Here is a 22,480-nt window from a genome sequence, read left to right on the forward strand (position 1 = left end):
GAATGATGGAAATCGGGTCTCGAGCAAACCAGCCCGGGAGACTGAACTGAAAAGGTTGACCCTGCTGTGGATCCCCAGCCAGCTTTAATCTGTCGCCGGCCTCTATTGAATTTGGTAGGATTTTTCTATAACAAAGTGATCTAATGAGCAGAAAAACATCAAACTAACCCAACTCACCAAGCCAGCCCCCACGACGGAGGTATTTGCTCTATTGTCTTAATTCCTTTCTAACTTTCATTAACTAGCATTTACCCACTAAATCATTTCAAGGGGTTTCTCTCAGCGTCAGACTTCCTTACTTGTTCCACAGTAAGGGATATATATATATATGTATGTATGTATGTATGTACGTATGTATATACACACACACATACACACATACATACATATATATGTGTGTGTGTGTGTGTGTGTGTGTTTGTATTCCCATAGTAAAATTGTAAAGACATTTAGCTTTAAATTTCTTTCTTGGCTTTGATGGCAGCGGTACAGACCAAGCATTTCCCGATGACCTCATAAAAGGGCTCGGTTGCCGAAGCCACACAGAGAGAATAAGAGGCCCAGACGGTGAAACGATGACGGATGCTGCCGTTCTGTGTGGCGCGGATCCCGTTTCATCCTTGCTTGGCCTGCGACAACACGGCTGAGAGCTTGCTCCTCGCCAGCCTTTTTGAGACCTAATTAACTCTGTCATGGAGCGGGTTTCAGTGCACGTCAGCTTAATCTGGGATGGAGACAGATGCCTCGCAGTGATTTACAGGTGGGCTTACCTGGGTACTCAATTAGCATCAGCTAAGAATAGAAAACAGGGCTCTGGAAAGGAACGATGGCACCTAGTTTGTCAAATAGGCACGGGCAGTGCCAGGCAACCCAAAGCAAATAACAAACGAGCGATTAAAAACTGTTGTTCAATCAGGCCAGATCGTGCTACACCACTTTGCTCTGCTTGCAGGAAGTATTTGATGCAACTGTTGCATGAAACAAAACCAAGACCACCCCAGGACTGTCCTGCATTTCAAAGGACTCAAAGTCATTACAGCATCCAGGCAGTGCTTCATTGACACACGTATTTTTTGGCAGGGAGTGTGATGGCTGTGTGGTGAAAGCACTTCTCCCTGGCTCCAGAGGCAGAAGTCAAAGGCAGCTGGAGGAGATGTTGGCTACATCACTCCCTTGCATGCAGTTTGCTATAGACACTGATGTACCTTAATCGCGCTAGCCCTAACGGCTGGTCACTCTAAGGCCATATAACCAATATCAAGGGTGGACCTTTCCCACTGCTGGTACTTCCCATTCACAACTCTTTGGTCTCCTTCAGTATTATGTCTTCTCCTTGGTTTGCTGTAAAAAACCTAGAGAATGACTATCCATGAGATGCTTAAAGGGGCTGTTTTCCAGGGGTGTAGCAACTTGGTCTGCTCACTGAAATCACTGGGATTTCATTGACAACCTCTGGTAGATATTCCCCATGCAGTCTTCTCCCAGACTGGCCCAAAAGGGGTCTCAGCATTTTATTTGCAAATGTATTTAGCTGTCCTTCTTCCTTCTTAGCACATACTCAGGTCTCCCATCCTTGTATGGCGCGGACCCAGGGGGGAGTGGAGTAAAGGAAATGGAGGTCCCAGATGTTTGCCCTTGGTACATTTGCCAGGACTTGTCACGCTGAGCTGGGGTACTCATGGTGACGTACTACACGGTTGAGTGCCGTCAGACCTTTCCAGTGCTTTGCGGTCTTTATTTTTCTCCCTTCACCACCACGAAATCTCTGAGGGTAAATTGCCCCCGCGGGAGACGAGCTAGCAGGAGGTCCATGCATTGCTTTCCTAGGCTTCCTAGTAAAATGAAACCAAGAGGGAGCATGGCCCAACAAGCTCCCATAGGGTGATAAGGGGTGGGGGGGTTCTTCGCATCAGCTGCTCTACTGCAGCTCTCCATGCGTACCTCTTACCCCACGGCAAGTGGAAGTTACAGTGCAGAAACGTACCCCTTTTCCATGGAGGGGTAGGGCGTTATCATGCAATAGCTGACAAGCAGTAAAGCTCTGCCCCATCTCTCTCCCTGGTAAATACCACATTTCTTCATGTACAACATATGCTTTGTTCCAAAAGTCAGCTCCTGGAAACTGTGCGTTATACTCAAGGAAATACGGTAACAGCTGTTTCTGCCATCTCCAAGTGAAAGAAAATCTGTATGTGCTGCACAAAGGGCTTCCTACCTGCTGGCTCGGGAGACTGTCCTTGTTCTCCATGAGGACAGGCTCTCAAGGAAAGTGGGGTTTATATATATATATATATATATATATATATATATATATATATTCTGCCTTTCAAAAACAAGGTGCATGTTGTTATTTGAGGGCTTGTTGTTTATGAGAAAATACAGTAGCTCATATGTCCGTGCACAAAGTGTTGCTGTGGGCTTGCACACGGCGCGTGTGCGAGGGTGGCTGTCACCTTTGCTTGTCTGGCCAAGTATCGACAAGCTCCAGCAACAGGCGGGCACCGAGGAGTGAAGAGCTGCCAGAGCTGATGGCCTAGAAACTCTGTCACTGTTAAGCAGGTACTTATTCAGGGGAAAAAACAGCTGCTTCCATCAGCTCCCATTGATTTCATCAATTCATCTTGTGCGAATCGGAGGGATGGTGTCTGCGCGGTGCAGTAAATGTATGAGGGCGAGGGGTGATTTTCAGCAGAGCCTAGGGGAATTAGGAGCCTCCTAACAGACCTGAAGGAGCACCGTCCTGCTTAGCCTCTGCCTAAAATGTCCACACTAATAATGCAGCCAAAATGCTCAGAGGATGTAGCTCCGAATTGCTGGCTCCTAATGGCATTTGTGCTCATAAGACCCTCAGATACCTTTTGCAAATTTTGCTATTGATATCCCATTTAAAACCCCAGACAGTATAGGGCTAGGCCCCCAAACCCCTGATGTTAGCAGGTCTCTTTCCAGTGGCTTTGAGGTACCTTACTCGAGGTTGCATCAGTTAGCTTTTCCTCTTTAAAACGGCCAATTTTTTAGAAGGATTCGCCCGCCCCCCCGAAAAAAAATCATTCCAAGGCAGATGCTCAGCCTGGAAAATTTCAGCCTGAACAGTGAAAATATGGCAGATCTGTAAGTAACAAAAGATGGCCTTTTTTAACGTAAAGTATTGGGAAGGCTTCACGGGAGGCTTGTACCACCGGCTTCACCTAATAATCCATATGCACGCAGAGACAAGCATCCTGCTGTTATTCTTCACTTATATTTAAGTCTCCTATTAGAGCGGAGAATCAGAGCCGTATATTTTATCCCGTTATGTTTGCTGGTGTCAGTGCTTCTGTTCGAAATTTTTATTTCCCGGAGCTTTATATCTGGATCATAAAAATCCAGAAGAGAGAAGGAGCACATAAAAGGAGTAAGTGGCTGCAGCTGCTTTTGCTTTATTGTGCACCTATAGCTCATAAACAGCTTGGTTTATCCAAAGAAAAAGATCCAGGGCAGTGCTACAGAACAGGGGGCCACTGCGCATTCACCTTAGAAAAGCAGCTACCACCTTCTTTGCAAGGATGACTGTCCAACAACAGCAGCTCTGTCCCTTTAGCACACACACAAATGCCTGTCAGTCCATACCTGTCTGCACTAAGGCAGAGGCACTTGAGGCACAGAGGCTTGGTTAGGGCATTGCCCTGATAGACTATTATGGACCAGAAGCAGCCATTATTCTGGTCCAGTCTAGTCTATTTGATGCATTATATTGCGCCCGTCACCTGCCTGCCTTGGACCCAGCTCCTCAAAGATATTTAGGCACCTACCTCCTTTGGACGTCGGTGTAAGTCAGGCACCAAGATACCTTTGAGAATCAGGACCTGCATGTGACACGATGAGCAACTGCCTTTTTTTTATTCCTCCCTTCTGGAAAAAGCGGATTTAAAAACAGATGTATTGTATGTATTTTTTCCCAGAAAGAAAAGGCAGGTTCTTTGTATCTCTCTGCTCATCCTGCACAGCTCCTGCCACCCCCATCCTCTCTCCTGCTTCCACCGTTGTCCCTTCTCTGGGGGGGAGCTGCATGCCAGGCCTCAGTGCCACCCGCACACTCCCAAGCCTGCAATCCCCTGGGCAAAGGGTCGGGTAGTCCAGGGGGTCGCATCTGCCCAGACAGAGCTGCCAAGCACTTGATTGAGCTTTTCACCGGCTGGAGCACCCCTGTGGAGCCTGGCGGCTGTTGGATGCACCACGCTGGCTGCTCCGTCTCCTTGGCTTGAGTTGGGACATGCTTTTCTGCCTTGGGATGCGCTGCAGGCCCTGGGGGAATGGGCAGCTTCTGCCTGGGGTCCTCACTGCCCGCCACTGCTCTGCCCCGGGCAGGGGGCTGTCTGCTTCTCCCCCCACTTCACTGAAATGCTGCCCAAGCCACGTGCTCTTGTGTCTGTCAGTGCCCTGCAACCCCGCATTGCCCCTCCTGAGCTGACTGGGGGGAACGAAGCCCCCGGGTAAGACAGGTCCAGTGGGGTCTGGCTGCAGATCCCTTTCCTGTTCCTCTTCCTGGGCCTCAGCCGGAGCTACTGGCTTCTTATTAGTAGTTCAGGGCAAGGTGTGTGCATGCGTGGGGGGGGGGTGAGTGTGCATGCGTGTGGATTGGTGGGGTGTGGGTGTGTATGCATGCGTGGGTAGTGTGTGGGGTATGTGGGTGGCTGTGTCAGGTGTGTGGGTGGGTGCATGGGTATGGGTTTGTGTGGGAGTGTGTGTGAGTGCATGGGTGTGCATGCGTGTTCCAGCGCAGCAGAGCCCCCTCTCCGACAGGGGCTGTGGCGTGCGCCCACAATCCCAGCATGCACTGTCAAGGATGATTACCCACGGGGACAGATCTGCCCCCTTCCCAGCACCTCTGCCCTGGCAGGGTCTTGTCCACCCAGCATCAGCTGGCAGGCTCCCCGGGGCAGGGACCTCACCCCACCGGTGGCCACGAGCACCCAAAGCACTACAGACAGAGAAGCTGCAGTAACTCCTATGATCCCACTTCCTTCCCCTTCCCAGCATGGCTCAGGCTCCTCCTCAGGCAGGGAAATGAGCACAAGGGGGTATGAAGCACGGCTGCTGTGCCCCAGGCATGGGTTCGTGTCTGGTTGCTGGCTTGATGGATCAGCAGAGGTTGGGTTTGTCTTATCTTGCTCCCGCTGTGCGGTAGATACCCGCCCTCCATCTCTGTGGGCACAGCTTCATTGCAATGGGAACCAGAGCAAGCCCCACAAGAGTTAGCGACCCAGGAGAGAAGCCAGCTGATAAGTTTTGCAGGCAGAGCGGGTATGTAAATGCTGTGTTTAAGCCATACCAAGTAAAAAAAACTACTCTTCTGGGAGACTAACAGCTGGGAGAGCCTCCTTCCCTGGATCAGCCAGCAACCACTGCTGCTACTGAATACAGCTACCATCTTTTTTTCATACACAACACACCTTTTCCTTAGAAAGCAGCTGCTGGAAACTGGAGTGCATTATATGCAAAGAAATCTGGTAAGAGCAGCTTCTGCTAATTAGGCTTTGGCCAAGGGAAGACAAAAGTAAAGTCTGCACAGGATCTACAGAGAGCAGAACAAGAGGTCCCTGGCTGCTGCTACTTCCTACAAGGAAAGACCTTTTCTTCTTCATTCTGCCATTCAAAAATGAGGTGTGTCCCTTATTTGGGGGTACCTTATATGCAAGAAAATGCATTATTCCCTTAGCTCAGGGAACAAGCATTTTGGAGCCTGTGCGGCGGCGAGGCAGTGCCTGGTTCAGACCCTGATACTAACTGATCAAGCTGACTGAGATGCTCACACGCCAGCAAATTTCCTGTGCCATCGCACTTCAGGGGAGTGCAAGGAAAACAGGCCACAGCCGGGCGAATTGTACAGAAGCTTTTCCCTTCGGCATGAGACTACAAGAGCGGAGGCAGGATGGAAACTATCTGATGCCATCCATCATCCAAAGTTTACCCTCTCATTGACAGCTGTTTGCAAGAGCTTGAGATAAGATCGACACAGGATATTTTATTGATGTCTCTTAGGTCTACCTGGAAAAGAACACTTTTATCGGTGAAAAATGAAAAGGTTCCTGAATTTGGTTTTGGTCCAACGAGGAACATCAGTCATTCATTTCATCAGTAATTCCCACCAGACCTGCTCTCAGGATGGGGAGCGCTCATTTCCTCGTTGCCGTCCACCTAGAACCAACCTGCGCTTGCCAGGACGGGGGTCAGGATACTCATCCAGAGTCAGCACTGAGAAAAAGGAAAGGATGTTGAGTTTAGAGCGGGGTTTCACTCTAGGTTCAGGGCCAGGTTTTCTAGCAAGGCCGGGTGCTTTGGTAGGCAGAGGGTTCCCGTTCCTCCCGTGAAGGCGGGCATTCATCTACGGTGCATGAAGTGATGTACGTGCGCAAAAACGCTTCTCACCTGACGCCCGTCTGTGGCTGGCGGGGGGTGCTGGCTTTTCTAGACTTTGCTCCTGGAAAAGTCCCCATAACGAGGCTGGTCGTTTCAGTCCCAAATGTTCTTTTCCTGCCTGTCTGAGTCATAAATTAAACATGCTCTTTATGTAATATTAATTGGGAGCCTATGTGAGAGCTGGCGAGTGGAGTGCGGCGCTTGCAGGAGACTTCACAGCTGCCCGTTCCATAGGAAGTGACATTTGTGGGAACTGTTTTCGGTGAAAATTGTCCTTTAAAAAAACACATAAGCTGTGTGGTTCCCTGTTGCCAGATCCTGCATTGGGGAGAGGGATAAAATTTCTTGCCTTGTTGGAAATGAGGGAGACTGAAGTGTTGCTCTGCATTTGGGTGCGTCTTCATTTTCCCAGGTTCATGAGCTATGGGCAGTGCAGTCCTTAGACCGATGGATCTGTGCGCTGGTGGTTGAAAGCTAACCACAGCGTCTCCCCATCTGCATGAGGGGGAGGCCTCACATTGCAAAACCTTGCCTAATATCCAGTCTTGCAAACGCGTGCCAGTGTGGTTGGTGGGGTGGAGGCAGCTGCTTTTGAAAACTAAATCCTCACAGCCACAACGTCAACTGGTGTTTAAATCCACCTGTCCCAAATAACTGGAGCAAGCAGCTATTTGCATGTGTGCAGTTGCCCGCTTTGCATGGACAAGTGTCGATTTGCATTTGCAAATCAGGTCATTGGGAGTCTCTCTCCTGAACTAAGACTAACGAATGCTGCGGGGTCTGTTGTGGAGGCCAAGTTTTTTTCCTTTGCACCTTTTCATGGGCTTAAGCTATTCCAATGGATACATGGCTTCAAATCACTTTTGCCTAAGATCACACAAGTGGGATGGTGCCCGTGTGTGTCGGCAGCAAGGGATTCTGGATTGAAACAAATTTAGAAGGGCAGACCAGGGCAGGGAGGGCTCTTATGTGAAAATCTTGCTCACCCAAAGCAGAAACAAAACCAGCAAATCGAAAAACCATTGCATTTGCTCTATGGTTATAGCGAATCACTCCCTTATAATGTACCGTAGCTTTGCAGGGCTTCAAATACATGTGATTAATCGCTTCATGCAGGTTTATTGGGAGCGCGCTTGTGTTCCACATCAATTTTCTGAGGTTTGAGCATGCAGGCTTCAATAACGTGGAGATACAGGGAGCTGCCTGGAAGAACTCGAGACTCAGGGCATTCAACCCAGCTGTCTTTATTCAACATGAGCTGGTGTCATTGCCTTCAGAGGTATTTTCCAGGGGTTCAAGCATGCCCAGGACTTGCATCTTCCTATTCATCCTCAGCGTGTTTTGGAAAATCAGCTAAAACATCATCAAAAATCGGTTGTCTAATTAAGACTGAACAGTCAGCCTAGGACAGAAGTACCAGTGGCAGTGGGATGCAGGTTTCTATGATCTTATCGACAAAGCCTTGGCTGGGGTGATGTAGTTGGGGCTGGTCCTGCTTGGAGCAGGGGGTTGGACTAGATGTGACCTCCCTCATTACCATGATTCTCTGTGCAGCTTCCCACTGACTCCAGGTGCGATTGGGTGACTCAGCCCCATCCTAAACCTGCTGCAGTTGATGGAAAGACCAAACAGGCTTTGAATCAGATCCAGAGAGTACATGATGCCTCCCAAGTGGCTGTCAAGATGCCGGATAGAGCAGGACGGTTCTCCACAGTAGAAACTGGTACTGCAGCTGCATGCATGCAGAAGCAGCCAGCCTGCTCCACGGAGCGAGTATTCAATCCGGAGGGGGGCTCCTAATTGGGCGACTTAGCGGCTAATTAAATACCAGTGGATTATTCAGCTATTTTCAGAGGCCTAATATTTGTTTAATAACCTAAATATGGATCCTTGCAGATAGCTGGTAAATGTCAGCTCTTTTTTTTAATAATAATCCGTTTGCATCTCATTTGCATTCTGCAGCTGCCTGATTAAATCTCTGTGCGGTCCTTATTGGAGACATGCTGCGGAGAGCAGGGGCGAAGTGAAGCACAGCCATTCTCGCTGCCGGCCGTAGCAATTATTGCCAGGAGGCACAGGGCAGCTGCCAACGCTGGGTGGGGTGGACCAGGTGACCTCTCCAGGTCCCTTTCAGCCCTACAGTCCTAGGAGGCATGGGTGTGGTGAAATATTCATGGTGCACACACTTGCTGGCATTTTCTCCCCTCCCAGCAAGTGACATGGGCACTGGGGGTTTCTACTGCCACTCACACGTTGCCCTACTGAGCTGGAAGAGGGAGAAGGCCAGGCTGCCCGCACAGGGCTAGATGCCCCGTGTCTGTACTGCTAATTCGCCGTGCCAGGTGGCCCTATGAAACATACTGCACTGCCGCAGATGCTGCCTCCCAAGCTGGAAGGCATATTCTCCTGGCTGTGCATCCAGACTAATTAGCTTTGCAACGCCCCACTGAGACAGCTGCTCTGTTCCTGGGGGAGAAGGTGGCATGTTTTAGCCTGGCAACCCTTGGCACAGCGAATGATGGGAGAGATGGGCCTACCACGGCTTGATCCCCACCTGTGCATGAGGGAATACACTTGCAGAGGCAGGTTCTGTTTGGATCCGGGGTCTGAGCATGTAGAAGAGGACGGTCCAGGACTGCGACTTCTCTCTGCAGCAGGTAGGAGCTCTTTACTTGTGCAAAGCTCCTTACCAGTATAGCTAAGCTAAAGCAAGAGGTGTGGGGGATAGTCACCAACTCCTGACCGCCTGAGAATTACTCTCCTTTCCCCACAGAAGTGGAAAGGAAACAGAAGAGGACTCATGGCTGGGAGGGGTATCTCAGAATGAGGACTGGGGGCTGCACACATGCAACTCCTTGTCCTGCTGTTGAACACTGCTGGTTTTTTATGGCCTTCCCTTCTGTTGCTTTCAGCCCTTGTCTCATGATGTGTTTATATGGTTTTATGTGGCTTCTGAACAGGGACATAAATTCTTGCTTGCTACTTCCAAGCCATGGAGATTTATTGTCTGTGCTATTTATTAGCTGGACTTGGCTGGCTAAGATTGATGCTGCCCAAAGTTAAGATCCCCCAAAATTATCTTCTTGATGGGAGCAGGTAGCAGACTGCAGGTCAGGGGCTGCAGCCCAGCTGCCGGTGGTAAGGAAGTGATTAAAGGCCTGCCTAGGACAACTGGGCCAGCTGATGAAGATAATTGGCTGGCCCAGAGGAAGTTAAAAGCTCCCAGAGAAGACAGCCAGGGGCTGTGAGGCTAAAGGCTGCATCAGTGAACTAGCATACTCTCTCCTGTTCTGGGAAAAGACCACAGGGTTTGTTTTTAATCCTTTATTGTTTGTACCTGATGTTTGCAGACTTACGGTTTCTGCTGTGTTCTGTGGGTGAGTCCACCCAAGGAAATAAAAGACTGCGTGGTGCAACCACACAACCTGCTACAGAGGATATAAGGAAGGGGTTGTGCCTAATTAGCATCCTTTTCACTTGCAGCAAATGTTCGGCCCTGGAGAGTCTGCATGGATAGGGCTTCAAAAGGGATGCTTCCACCAGTGCGGGAAAGCGAGTAGAGTGCAGAATGAGATAGGAATGGGAATATTCCTCCTTTTCCAATGTATGTAGTGCTGAGCAATGCATTGACCATAACATCAGTAAAACAAACCTTTCCCCTGGTGCCATTTCCCCCGTGGCTCATGACTAGCTGTTGGGGCACAGAAGGATCACTGCTCAAACCCCTTCTGTTTTGTTACCATCCTTATCCATATGATCCATGGACGTCCGTTAAGTAAGACACGTCCTGGCTGCATTAGTTAAATTCCTGGTGCTGTTTCAGCTGAGAGTCTTAAGTAACAGGGCTTCCTCTAGCCACAATCTTCATAATGCCAGGATACGTGCCTTATACAGGCAAGGTATTAATGCATGGATACTCCAGGTCAGCATGAATGCATGTATGTTGTGTGTCAGCCAGGCCACATAGGACCCAATTCTTAAGGGTCAGATCCAAAATCCCATTGATTTCAAGCGGTCTTTTGGTACAGCCCCATGTTGACCCATCTGTTCTTTCATATATGCAACTACTCTCTGGACTGACAAGGACCTGGCAATGTGTAATCCCCCCAAAGCTGGGTAATGTGTTGAACCGAATAGCCATGGCAGTCACTGATGGAGCACCTTAAGAGCCAGCAGATGCTGAGCAGGTAGAGACGCACACTGTGCTTCTCCAAAGGTATGTAAGAAAATGTGAATTTGGGCAAACGGTAAAAACTTAATTGTACCCTATTGAAGGTAATGGGAGTTTCCATCCTAAGAAGACATCAGCCAGTGTTAATCACTGTAGCCTGGTGGACCAAGGGTCTGGCTTTTCGCTGTGTGTCTAGCATTTGGTTACCACGAAGTCCCACTGGAACACACCACATTCCCAGAGAGCTCCCGGGGTACTAGTAAGCAAGCCGTCAGGACCACACGGGCTCTGCAGCTTGCGTGGCCTTTTCTGGCTGATAGCAGTACTCTCGTTGCTGTGTCAGTGACCCAGTCGGGAGCTGGTTGAGACACGCACCGTGAGTCATTGTTCTGGCCGAATTCCCCGCTCTCCAAACACATTTTTTACCTACCTTTGGAATGTGGGATTGCCGACCTTGTGAATAGTAACTCCGGCAGGAGAAGGGGGTTTCCTACCCACATGACTAACCACGGGGGAGCAGAGCAGAGGAAAAGGAGCATGTTTTTTTTCCACGCCCAAAGTGACCAAAAGATGGAAGTGTGAGACCAGCGGCTGTTGCAACCTGCTGTTGTACCTGCCATGTTTCTACCTGATTTATGAACGCACACTCGGCATGCACGTTAATAGGCAATAATCCAAATGCTGTCTTCCTGTTTATTTGAGGACCTGGCAGCAGCATTTGGCCCTGCACTTGCATGTCTCCACACATCTCAGTTTTGACTCAACTCTCCCCAGCTCCCGAACAGCACCAGAGATTAAAGGCATCTGCATGTCAACAACTATCCGTAACCCTTGACGAGTATGAGATGCTGCTGCTGCTGTTACTAGTACTTTTAGCTGCTTATAAAGGGCATTATATACTTATGGGTGATTGGAATGATAAATGAACAGGGATACTACAGGTGGTTTCTGGTTCCTGAGTTGAGAAACGAAGCGTTATACTTAGAGGTGTTCACAAAAAACCCCCCCCAACAAAACTGGCTTTCCCTTGTACTCATTCCAAAGTTGTGTTACAATAAGAACAACTCTGTGAATGCATGGTGGACCTAAATAGCATTGCAGCTGGATAAAAAGCTACCTCCCAGATAGATCAAGGTGATGTCTCGGGTTGGAGAGGTGACCAGCCAAGAGGCACTGACTGTGTTCATCCTCGCTTTCACTGCGTGGTTGAATCTGGCCCTGGGGACAGCAAGGTCAGGGAGCCCAGAGGCTGGTAGGTCTTTGAGATGATGCTTTGTTGCCACTGATCACCTGCTCGGGTCACTTCTTCTGGTCAAGCGATGGGAGTTTTTCAGGACAAGTGTGACAGGACCCTGAGTCAACCAAGGCCGTGAGGGTATAACCAGGTTGTCAGATTCCTGAGTTAGGTTTGCTCATCGGCAGGTATGACTTGTGCAGCTCAACGTCTGCAAGCGGCCAGCAGAGCTGAGAGACTCTCTGCCTCGGTGGGACAACCTGAAAAGTGCATTTTGTTCCCCAATGCATAGAGTGATGCCAACAAGCAAGGAAGTGGGTGCTTCATCTCTTGGGGCAGTCAAAGGCTAGCAGTTATAGTTTCATAGTTTCAGCTGGAAGGGACCTTACAGATCATCGGGTCCAGCCCCCTGCACTTGGGTAGGAAAGACTGCGGGGGTCAGATGACCCCAGCAAGGTGGGCATCAAGATGCTGTGAGGGTGGAGGCTGTATGTTTGCAGGCCAGTCATTGTAGCAGGGTAGCTGCAAAGCAGAGCTTGAGCTTTCTCACTCACGCAAGAGTGTCTCAGCACTACACCATCCAACCCTCCTGCAATGCATCTGCTTCATGCTGTGCAACCAGCCTCCCGCTCACAGTGGGGTGTGCTTTCATCCCCTCCCATGGATCCGCACTGGGGCGAAGACCATGATACCTAATGGGAGGAAGATGATGCTCTTTTGGCACTGATCACCTGTGCAGGTCACTTCTTCTGGCCAAGAAATGGGCATTTTTCAAGGCAGGTCTATGCAAAATGTCCTGAAAGTCAGTCCCCAGACACTGTGCCAGGCCTGAGCACCCCCAGCTGAGCATATTCTCCCAGCTGTGCATCCACCCAGGTTGCAATAAGGTTGCACGGCTGGGGCCTGACGTGTAGGACTTCTGATGTGGACTGTGGTCTTTGTGGCCGAGAGGTATCAGGGCCTTGCTGTACTGCTTGCATTCACTGGAGACAGCGGTGATCCCAGGCAGGCCTGGCTTTGGTGGGATCCCATGTATGGACCATGCCCGGTCTGCTGTTACCTTGCAGTAAGCAGCACCGAGCAATGGGAGGTTGTTTCCTTGCTCAGCAGTCCCTCGCCTGCCTTCTCAGCCAGCACTCTGCTCAAAAGCAGCTCTCTCTCTCTCGGCTGGGGCCTGATGTGTAGGACTTCTCACCCCTTCGGCTCCCATTTGAGTTGCTTTGATGCCACGTGAGACAAACAGACACAGTCCAGTGTTGCAGCCTATGTGTTTATTGCCAGCCTACCAGGAAATCCCTCAACCACGTGGCTTTGCTTCTGCTCAGACCTTGCTCTTTTGCTCTGCACTTTGGTTGCTGGCTCTGGTTGATTCAGCTATCACTAGATAAAGGGATGGAAAATTGTTCCCTTGCTTAGCTTGGATCAAGGGTGAGAAGCACAGCAGCCAGCATCAGGGAGGTCTGCCAGGGACTGGGGAGCCCTGGAAAGGAGGCCATGTGGTCTAATGGGAAACCCCCGGGGTAGGACTTACAGGTGCTGTTCCTGGATCTCGTACTGGCCTGTTGAGTAACCTGAGGCAAGTCACAGCCCCTCTTCGTGCCTCTGTTCCCCTGCCTGTACAATGGGGGTAATGATACTGCCCTCCCCAGCAAAGCATTTGGGGATCTGCTGCTGGAAAGCACTGCATCCTAGCTAGGCATTACTATTTAGACTTTTACATTATTTAATTTACACTAATACAATAAAAGGCTTAGTCTGTGTGCCTGTCTGTCTGTCCGTGACACTTTTGCCCAAACCAGGGGCGGGGTGGAGTGGGGTCGGACCCAAAGGTGGGGAGTGGGTTTGGACCCAAAGCGGGTGGGGGGGCGGGGAGTGGGGTCAGACCCAAAGGAGCGGTGGGGACACACGGGGCTCCGGCCCCACCAGCGCCCCTTCCCCCGTTTGCTACTTTATTATTTAATGTCATTAACTACATTATTATTATTTAATGCATATTATTATTTAATACATCCTAGCTAGGCATTACTATTTCAACTATTATGCATCACTTGGAAAGGAGGCTGAGGTTGCCAAGTCACCATAGGTGATACTGAAGATCATCTGGGCATTTTTTAATGAAAGACTTTTAAATTTAAAAATGGAGAGGTGGGGGGGAAAAGAGAAAGAAAAAAGAAGGAAAAAGTTGCCTGTGGTTTTAGGTGTGGGAGGCTCGGGTTTTAGTGCTACTTTGAACCTGCAGGCTCCATATCCCAGGTGAGAGCATCCTACCCCCCAAGCTCTTGGCTCGTGGTGGTGGTGGTGGTGGTGGCGGTCACTTTTTTTTTTTTAGTGGCAACCTTCAGAAGCTCTTGATTTTTTTCCTTGTTGGACCAAAACCAAATTCAGGAACCTTTTCATTTTTCACTGATAAAAATGTTCTTTTCCAGGCAGCCCTAAGAGACATGAGTAAAATATCCTGTGTCGATCTTAGCCCGCGCTCTTGAAAACAGCTAGCGATGAGAAGGTAAATTTTGCAGCCAGCTGAAGCTGCATTGTCACAAAGACAAAACTCTTCAAGCAAATTGCTCTTCATAGAGCAGTGGGATTCTCAGTGCTGGCAAGCAGTGATGGAGAAATCCCTGCTGGCATTAATAACAAAGAGTTATAGGATCCTGGAGTCGCTAGCCGATGGCCCAGTCAGCATAAATTTTAACTTCCCCTTGCTGCAAACATGTTTGAGACCTTATCATCTCTGCATTAATCAAGCCTGTGGCCTGAACCAAGGTCTCCGATGTGCCGAAGAGATACCTGAGCCAAGTTGCTGGGGAATTCATAAAACAGAAATCAATCGCATTTCTGAGCGGATCCAAAGTAAATCAACCTGCCGTGCAAACAAGCACGAGTTTCCTCGTTGATTTGCTCATCTGCGTCTGCTCTGTCATCTCCTAGTACTTGCATGTGGGTCATTTCACATACAAATGACAAGAGTCTCATCATCACAATCACACCAGGGTAGAAGTGGGATCCAGGAGAGCAGTGTACAATGACCCAGTTACAGTGGTGAACATCTGACACTGGACTATGACCATTAGTGCCAGATTCATACCTCTGCTAAGGCGAATGGAACCAGTGCATGTATGCCAGAGATGGCCTAATTTGGTCTCTTTCCATCCTAACTTCATGTACATCCCTGCAGCTTCATGGGACTAGTATAGCTGGCCAGTAAAGATCAGGGGCATGGGATCAATCCAGTCCTGAGAACCAAATGAAGGTGCTGGTGCTGCTACCTGGTCTGCTCCAGCAGCTAGAGCATGCAGAGTCCTGCTGGCGTGACTGTGGCGGCATGTGATGGCACATGCAGACGTGATGCTAAATGAGCTATATGCATGTTAGCTGCATCCACATCTTGCCGCTGTCTGTGCCTTCTTTTATCCATCGCAATGATCCTGAAGACTGGTACCAAAAAGGATGGATCTGGACTGTCCTCGGTGGTGGCAAATGACAGAACAAGGAACAATGGGCTCCAGTTCCAGCAAGAGAAGTTTGGGTTGGATATCAGGAAAAACTTTCTCAAGAGAAGAGTAGTGAAGCACTGGGACAGGCTACCCAGAGAGGTTGTGGACTCTCCATCCTTGGAGGTTTTTAAGACCCAGCCTTGGCTGGGATGATCTAGCTGGAGTTATTCCTGCTTTGAACAGGGGGCTGGACTAGATGAGACCTCCTGAGGTCACTTCCAACCCTCATTGTCTATGATCCTATGACCCTACCGCCATGCATATCCAGGAACATCCGGCACCTGGTACAGATCAGCTGCACCAGCTCGGGCAATAGGTTGTGTTACCTTTGAAGCAACCCTCGAATGGCCCGTGACTGTGGATTTTATGGCTTCCATTTGACTCTGGTCTGTTGAAAATAAGTATGGCCATAAAGGAGAGCACAAAGGAACAGCATAAGAATAAGTGCCAGAAATAAATGCCTTAACCAGGGGGTCAGTGGGGGTGCTTGTCACTCTGAAGACAGCCTAAAACAACTGATGCAGGGGGTCCAGGCTTCCTACTGCGGTCAGTCGGGGCAAAGGATAAATCCAGGCGCAAAAGCCAAGCCAAGCACTTTTCATGTGGGACCCCTGGTTGGTCCCAAACAGCAAGAAGTCATCTGGAGTGTTCCCACCGTGGTGAACACAACCAGGGCAGAAAGGCAGCCTGTGCCCATCAACACTTCTTCACAGCGAGGGCCCTGCTCCCTGGTGCCCATATGGCCTCCAGAGCTAGTCCAGAATAGCTCTATCTAGAAGCACTCACCTCCAAGAAGATCTCTCTTTGGTTTCTCCTGTTGTCCCTGCGATGCTGAGTGTGACGTGGCATGTTACCAGGACGGCCCATGTCACAGGGACAGATGCGGCACGGCAAGTCTCATCATACTGCCACGTGAACTCCCGAGCAAGTCCTCCCAGAAGCCACCTTTTCTTCCACTCAGCTTTAAAGCCCCCTGGACATCACCCCAAATGCCATGGCAGGGAAAAGGGTGGGAAGAAAGGGATTGGATCCACAGAGCCCTTGTGTCTTCACAGGGCAAATACCTCAACGGTGCCCTTTGGGCATATATGCATGTGGTTAGGGCTGCGGCTTTTGGAACCGATGGGACTCCAACTATCTCCAAGTTACTGTCGAGTTGAGGGCATTGGAAATGGTCCCTGCCCGGCGTCACCCATATTGTCCTTCTCGGGGGATACTCGGCCTCGTCAGTGAACGACAGAGGAATAGTGTCCAGAGACCAGTCCTTTTGCCTCTCCGGGTGAACTGTCATAGGGAGCATCTCAAGCAGCGGCAGCTCCTCCGTGCCGGCTGGAGAGCACGCCCCTGTGCTCTGAATGCACTGAGCAAATCACTTGTGACAAACGGTTGATCTGATGGATTTTGTTCTTTTTCCTGCTCACTGAGTCTCCGGGAGCTGCTTGCCGTGTGGGTTCGCGCTCATCAGCCAAGGTCAGCGACCAAAAGTAAACACGCAGCATAGATGTACCGCCCCGGTCACTGCCTCGCATCAATCACGGGAGCGTGGCTGATCGCAGTGCAGCAGCGTCAGGTTATGTCTGACCAGGACCTGGCCGTGGGTTTTAAAGAGCATGTGTGCGAGTGGTCTCTAATTAGCTTCTTAGCTTAGACAGCCAGGTTCCTCCAATAGCATATTGTATTGTGGTTTGAAAATACAAGGCCAGATAATTATCTGGAGTAAATTGAAGAAGCTTTGATCTGGCTTGTGATTCTCAGCCTGCTCCTGCTGCTTTTGGGCTTTCCAGTCCTGAAAACTTGTCCCTCTTTCTGCCAGGCTGGTGTCACATACAGTTCACACCACCAATTTGCTGTTTAGACCAGAGATCAGGAGGCAGAAATCATCTTTTTGCTCCGTGTTTGCATGCAGGGTCAGGAAGCTCCTGGGTGCCACTACAGAACAAATCATCATTCAATCATAGAGGAGCGGGGCTGGAAGAGACCTCGAAAGGTCAGCTAGAGCAACCCCCTGCCTGGGGCAGGATCAGCCCGTTCCAAACCATCCATTTTCTAACCTCTTAGCAAAACTACACAACCGATCCTAACACAACACAAGAGGTAACACCCCAGCCTGCCACAGGTAAAGCAGGGGGACCACCCTGGATTGTGTGCAAGTCCCTAAAGCAGCCCCAAACCAGATCATCAGCTAGGAGGAATGGCCACGGCTCCCCCAACTTCAGTAGTGATCCAGACAACAAGCCAGGAGTGCCTCCCTCTCATCCTTGGGCTCGGAGCACTAACCGTCCTTTAAATATCAACAGAGAATAAACCAGCAAGAGCCCCAAACCCCCTTCCTTGATACAGCGCAAGCTCATTGACTGCAGTGGGACTGATATGACCAAGGGCAGGGACAAAGGAGCAATTTATAGCAGCGTGAGAGGTGCCAGGGCTTTCTGGCAGGCCAGCTGCTCCAGGGTAGCTGCCCATGGACACGCAGGAGGTGGCAGCTACATCATAGTAGCATAGCCCTCAGGGGAAGGAGAGAGTCTGAAATGACATCTTAAATTCCAGACAGCTGCAAATACCGATGGCTGGGCAGCACAACACGCCGCAGCCATGTGCCAACTCTATTTCCACCTTCAGTCAAGGTGCACTGCAAATACTCTCCTACCAAGAGGAATTAAGAATTCTTGTTTAAAAAATCCCTGGGTGTTTCTAGCAATCAGGGCTCGTGGTAGAGGTGATATCTTTTATTAGACCAAGATTTTTGCAAAAAAAAATTCTATAAAGATTTCTTTTTTTGCAAAAATCTGGTTGGTCTAATAAAAGATATCACCTCTACCACAAGCCCTGATTGCTTTTTCCTCTAGATCAATACAGCTGCAGCCTGGACACCATGACACATGGGTGTTTCTCCGCTTTCGAGAGAGCCCAGCCTGGATCTTGGTTCCTCTCCTCTCCTACCAGTTTAACATCATGCTGCAAAATCATTTGGACCTCGTTAATTCATTTTGCTAGTCTCTGTCTACTGGTACATATTGGCCTCCCAGGCTGATAGGGTCAGGGTCAGATCGATTGCCACGTTGGGGTTAGGAAGGAATTTTACCCCCCGGTCAGGTTGATCTGGACTGTGGGGGTTTTGCCTTCCTCTGCAACGTTGCTGACTTCAAGATGTTGCTGGCTTCAAGACACTGCTTTCCTCTCCAATGTTGCCCTCTTCCTTGGATCTCCCATGTGTATTAAAAGCACCTTGCAGTGGTGCGACATGGATAGCCACCTCGTCCCCCTGCAGTACCTGTGGCAGGTTAGGGTGCCCTTGGTGGCTTTGGGCAATGTGCTTTGCAGTTGTGCAACAGTGCTGGTTGTGTAGTTGGATAAGGATTTATATAGTAGGAATAGGAAGCAAGGGATTGGTATAACGTGGTTTGGGCAGGGATGATGCTGCCTTGAGCAGGAAGGTTGGACTAGGTGTGACCTCCGAAGGTCCCTTCCAGCCTGACTTCTCAATAAGTCTATAAGCCTCTCCGAATCGAGTTGAATGTGCCGACCTATTCGAGCCAAAGCCCACCCCGACTCTCCCCGTGGTTCGTAGCAGCACATCGCAGCTTTCTAGCTGTGCCCTACGTGGAGCAGAACAGGCCTGGATAATGTGACCCATGCTCCGCGCTGCCAACGGGCAGAGGACAGGAGCCTGTTTCCAGCTCCCCCTGAGAGACGGAGCCTGGATCTGTGGGTGGTTCTGCATTGCTGACATTCCTGCCCAGGCGGCGGTGGCCGCCTGCCATCGGCCTGGCAGCCGCAGCTGACACGCTCGGCTCTCATCTCACCCCTAGCCCGAGTTAGCAAGTTAGCTCGAAGTCAACAACGCCGGCCCCTTCAAACACAGCTGAACGGGTGACTCAAAGTTTCGGTGACGGGGTCAGTTTCCCCTGTAATCTGAAGCGGCCGCCTGTTCAAGGCTGGGCTGGGCTTTCCAGCGCCTGTGCACGGCGTGGGGGTTTGCATCCAGGGCAGAGGCAATGGAGGTGTGAGTGGAAGGCTGCCCTCTCCTTCCTCTTGCTCACCCACAAAATCACAGAAAATAAGGGCTGGAAGGGACCCCAGGAGGTCACGTCTAGTCCAACTCCCTGCTCCAAGCAGGACCAGCCCCAACTACATCATCCCTGCCAAGGCTTTGTCTAGCTGGGTCTCAAAAACCTCTAAGGATAGAGATTGCACCACTTCTTTGGGTAACCTGTTCCAGTGCTTTAATACCTGCCTAGTGAGAGAGTTTTTCCGAATATCTAACCTCAACTTCCTTTGCTGCAATTGGAGCCCATTGCCCCTTGTTCTGCCATCTGCCACCACTGAGAACAGCCCAGCTCCATCCTCCTTGGTACCACCCTGCAGGGAGTTGAAGGTTGCTATTAAGTCCCCCCTCGTCTCCTCTTCTCCACACTAAATAAGCCCAATTCCCTCAGCCTTTCCTCATCAGTCATGTGCCCAACCCCCCTAACCATTTTCATTGCCCTCCACTGGACTCTCACCAATAAAATGATGTTGGCCAGCTCGGATGAGCTGGCCGTAGACATTTTTGCCGGCATCAAGTGACCACCGCATAACTGGGTGAGACTGACAACTCGTACAAGAAACCTGGCTTGGGGCTTGAGATCACGACATGACTAACATTGTATTTTCTTTAACAATTAGTTTTTTTCTGTATCATCCAGGAGCCCTGCTCACGGACTACAACCTCACAGTGCTAGGTGCTGTACAAACCTGGAAAAAAAAGCCAGTCCCAGCCTGCAACCTAAGTATGGACAACAGATGGTTACTGGCAGAGGAGAGAGTGCAAGGAAACAGTGAGACACTATTGCAGTGTAGGTGGTGGCCTTGGCACACAGGTGGCCTAACCATTGTCAAGTGTATTGTAGGTATATTTTGCAAAAGAAATTAAAGATTTTTTTTTGTTGTTGCAAAAATCTAATTGGTCTAATAAGAGATATCACCTCTACCGCGAGTCCTGATTCCTGTTGTAGGTATCACTGGAGAGGAGGGTTTAAAAGCAGGGGATGAATCCCTCCCAAGTGCAGAGGGCAGCCTGGGAGAAGAAACCTGGGTGTTCATTGAAAAGAAGCCAACCTGTGGGAGTTTAGCAGGATGGGGGCATGAGATAATGCTTTGAGACTGAGTGAGAAACAATGATGAGAAAGGGGACAGGCCAGGGGAGGGCTTTGGAAGTGAAGACAAGCAGCTCAGTGCGATGTGACAGGGAGTGACATGGCCAAAGTGACAGGCTGGGAGGATGATCGCCGCAGCAGCCTTCGGGGGCGCATCCGAGCGAGGCTTCCCTGCATTTGTCCCAGAGGAAAGGCTGCTGCGGTCACTGAGACGCAGGCTGACGACAGCCTGTCTGACGAGAGTGTTAGCTGCGAGGGTGGACAGGAAAAGCTGCCTATTTTAGATGCTTTGCAGGAACTAAGAACTGACTAGAGCCTTATCTGCAAGGGCAAATTGCACCAATGCGCATTAAATTGGTTCTTAAAAGGAACAATCAACATGTGTATAAACACCCGGGTGGACGCTTTTGTTCTTCTAGTTTAGCTCAAATTCATTCCCAGTAGATCCAATACCAAAATAAACCTTCTCGAATGTAGGATAAGGCTTGCATGGATGTATACCATATTTCTTTGCATACAACGCAGCCCAGAATATAATATGCACCTTGTTTTTGAAAGGCAGAATGAAGGAAAAAAAAATCCTTCCTTGTAGTAACCGAGTCCTTGTTCTGCTCCCGGTGGGCAGCTGCATGACAATGGGAGGCAGATGTCCCAGCGTGGTGCCTGCTTCTTGTTATCCCTAGAGAGATGAGGAGCAAGAGAGTGGAGCAGGGGAGCCTTTCCATCTGTAGCCCAGAGAGGCAAAACTTCAGGTTAGCCACAAGAGCAGAAGGTTAGAAGGCCACAGGTGGATATATGGAAGAACAAGCTAATTGCCTAAGTAGAAAGCCCTGTGCTTGGTTACCTGGATTGGGGACAGGTGGTTGTAAGGAGGTGGAGTGAGAGCAGTAGGTAAGCCCAGTACTGGGACCAGAACTAGGTGTCTGGCTTGGCTGGGTGCAGAGAGAGGAGCTACTTCCAGACAAACCTGTGTGAGAGAAAGCAGACCCAGGAGGTACCCTAAGGGCTGGGAGGGCACCAGTGGGGATGGGGGTAGGGGGGTTCCTTTGCAAGGGTCCTAGTGGGGATAGGGGTAGGGGGGTTGCTTTGCAAGGGTGCCAGTGGAGATGGGGGTTGCTTTGCAAGGGTGGGGCAGGACTAAGTCAGCCTCCCAGTAGTGCTACGCTGCCTGGGAGCAGGTCCTGTGCTAGAGACCAGATTGACAGGGGTTGTCCCAGGCCCTGGCTGATGCAAAAAGAGGCAAGAAGCAGTTGCCAGACAGGAGCAGGACCCCATTAGCAACCCCTCACTTCTTTTTTGCTAGGATCTGTTTGGGACTCAAAGTAAGTTGCAGGATAAGAGAACAGCCTGGTGAAGCAGAAAAGAGCTTGATAAGGATATCCAGGAAGAGCTGGCTGGGGGGGTACATGCAGTTGTTGGGAATAAACCAGTTGCAGCCTAGCATGCATCATTATGGAGCCCTGCAACGGGGAGGAAGGACTTGATGGGCTGGCTTTAACAAGTGCCTTGAAGATGCATAGAGGTTTCTGACTGGAGTCTGCTCCATGGGTTTCCTCTATACACACAGGGGGTCGGACTCGATGATCTATTGAAGTCCCTTCTGACCCTAACATCTATGAATACATATCCTTCCTCAATAGGTACGTATCCAGAAAGACTGTTTTCTATTTGGCCAAGTAAATGGGTTGATTGTGTGCCCAAGTAAAGGGTAGTTCTGGCAGCAGGTGGGATTGGGAATAATGTCCCTGCAAGAATATTTTGGGACGTGTATGAGGCAAGAGGCATGTATCAATTGCTTTCTTAAAATGTATCTACTGGCCCTGGGGGGTTAGTGATGCGCTCTGTGCTTTGAATGGTAAAAGGAGCCTGCAGTTGATTTTTGGAGGTTATTGTCACTGCAAGGCCTCCAGCATCCCTCCTCCATCTGTGCCCGCTCAATCCTGAGCTCCTTGCTCGGGCACTGACGGCAGTGGGAAGTTTCCCTGATGGGAGAAGAGGGGTGTGTATATGAGATGGCACATGCATGTGTCCACGTTGCACCATGGTT

The 22,480-nt window shown here is 50.0% G+C and overlaps 1 protein-coding gene across 3 annotated transcripts in view; it reads left to right on the forward strand.

The window, feature by feature from the left end:
* The window catches only part of FRMD6 (FERM domain containing 6), a 135,523-nt gene that overhangs the window by 32,387 nt on the left and 80,656 nt on the right, over positions 1–22,480 (forward strand). Inside the window, exon 1 of one of the 3 annotated variants that reach the window (XM_006023087.3) lies at positions 21,343–21,427. The exons of 1 other annotated variant lie outside the window; for it this stretch is intronic. The gene's annotated coding sequence lies outside the window, so the exon portion shown is untranslated. Of the gene's footprint in view, positions 1–21,342; positions 21,428–22,480 lie in introns of those variants that run through there. One more of the 3 variants, XM_006023089.3, reaches the window with a different exon arrangement.

This window comes from Alligator sinensis, unplaced genomic scaffold (assembly GCF_000455745.1).
Source record: "Alligator sinensis unplaced genomic scaffold, ASM45574v1 scaffold50_1, whole genome shotgun sequence".
Taxonomy (NCBI): domain Eukaryota; kingdom Metazoa; phylum Chordata; order Crocodylia; family Alligatoridae; genus Alligator; species Alligator sinensis.